Consider the following 2,206-nt stretch of genomic DNA (forward strand, 5'->3'; position numbering starts at 1 on the left):
AATTTTGCATAACTAGGCATTTGCTCCAGAGCCTCAGCAAAGGGTATGTTAATGTGAAGTTTCTTGAACACCTCCAGAAACTTACCAAATTTCTTATCCAGCTTTTGTTTTTGCAATCTCTTAGGAAATGGTGGTGGAGGATATAGTTGTTTCTCCCCTGTATTACCCTCAGGCAGAGTATGTTCAACAGTAGTCTTCCTTGGTTCCGCCTCTTTCTCCTTTTGCTTCTCTTCTTCATCTACAACTTCAGCTACTCCATCTTTTGCTTTTTTAGCATCATCAACTTTTCCAGACCTTAAGGTAATAGCTTTGACTTGCTCTTTAGCTTCCTTCCTGCCTGGCACTTCAGTATCGCTGGGAAGTGTGCCAGGTTGACGATTGAGCATGGTATTGGTTGTTTGACCGATTTGATTCTCCAAGGTCTTGATAAAAACAGCCTGACTTTTGCACAACAACTTTAGCTCCTCGAAATCAGCACTGGAAGGTGGAGCAGAACCTCTTTATTGAGGATATGTATTCCTTTGAGCATATTGCTGAGGTTGCGGGAATCCAGGTGGATTAAACTGTTTACTTACACCTTGCTGATATGGTTGGTGAACAGTATTCAGAGTATTGCTTCAGCTGAAATTGGGATGATTTCTGTTATTAGGATGATAAGTAGCTGGCACAGGCTACTGCGATCGCTGATAATTGTTCATATAATGAACATATTCATTATCAAGAGAACACCGATCCGTAGCATGAGAACCTGCACAAAGCTCACAGACCATAGCTATCTGATTGACTCCATAGTTGGCTAAAGAATCGACCTTCATAGACAACGCTTGGAGCTGTGCTGCAATAGATGTAGCTGCATCAACTTCCAGAATACCTGCTACTTTCCCAGGAATCATCCTTTGAGTTGGGTTTTGATGCTCGTTTGTAGCCATAGTTTTAATAAGATTATAGGCTTCAGTATAGCTTTTGGCCCTCAAGGCGCCTCCAGCTGCTGCATCGAGCATGGCCCGAGATTGGGCCCCCAAACCATTGTAGAACCTAGTGATCACCATCCAGTCAGGCATACCATGATGTGGACACTTTCTCAACATCTCCTTATAGCGCTCCCAAGCTTCACATATAGATTCTGTTGGTTGCTGTGCAAACTGAGTAAGAGTATGTTGATGTAAAGTTTCTTGAACACCTCCAGAAACTTACCAAATTACTTATCCAGCTTTTGTTTTTACAATCTCTTAGGAAAAGGTGGTGGAGGATAGAGCTGTTTCTCCCCTGTATTACCCTCAGGCAGAGTGTGTTCAACAGTAGTCTTCCTTGGTTCCGCCTCTTTCTCCTTTTGCTTCTCTTCTTCATCTACAACTTCAGCTACTCCATCTTTTGCTTTTTTAGCATCAGTAACTTTTCCAGACCTTAAGGTAATAGCTTTGACTTGCTCTTTAGCTTCCTTCCTTCCTGGCACTTCAGTATCGCTGGGAAGTCTGCCAGGTTGACGATTGAGCATGACATTGGCTATTTGACCAATTTGATTCTCCAAGGTCTTGATAGAAACAACCTGACTTTTGCAAAACAGCTTTAGCTCCTCGAAATCAACACTGGAAGGTGGAGCAGAACCTCCTTATTGAGGATATGATTGCCTTTGAGCATATTGCTGAGGTTGCGGGAATCCAGGTAGATTAAACTGTTTACTTACACCTTGCTGATATGGTTGCTGAATAGTATTCTGTGTATTGCTCCAGCTGAAATTGGGATGGTTTATGTTATTAGGATGATAAGTAGCTGGCACAGGCTGCTGCGGTTGCTGATAATTATTCATATACTGAACATATTCATTAACAAGAGAACACTGATCCGTAGCATGAGAACATGCACAAAGCTCACAGACCATAGCTATCTGATTGACTCCATAGTTGGCTAAAGAATCGACCTTCATAGACAGCGCTTGGAGCTGCGCTGCAATAGCTGTAGCTGCATCAACTTCCAGAATACCTGCTACTTTCCTAGGAATCATCCTTTGAGTTAGGTTTTGATGCTCGTTTGCAGCCATAGTTTCAATAAGATTATAGGCTTCAGTATAGCTTTTGGTCCACAAGGCACCTCCAGCTGCTACATCGAGCATGGGCCGAGATTGGGCTCCCAAACTATTATAACCCAGTGATCACCATCCAGTCAGGCATACCATGATGTGGACACTTTCTCAACATCTCCTTATAGC

General features: G+C 42.8%; 1 pseudogene; it reads left to right on the plus strand.

Annotated features, from left to right (window-relative positions):
• The first annotated feature begins 1,059 nt into the window (after positions 1 to 1,059).
• Positions 1,060 to 1,156, plus strand: LOC141709801 (small nucleolar RNA R71; annotated as a pseudogene).
• The last annotated feature ends 1,050 nt before the right edge of the window (positions 1,157 to 2,206 follow it).

This window comes from Apium graveolens, chromosome 2 (assembly GCF_009905375.1).
Source record: "Apium graveolens cultivar Ventura chromosome 2, ASM990537v1, whole genome shotgun sequence".
In the NCBI taxonomy this organism is placed as follows: domain Eukaryota; kingdom Viridiplantae; phylum Streptophyta; class Magnoliopsida; order Apiales; family Apiaceae; genus Apium; species Apium graveolens.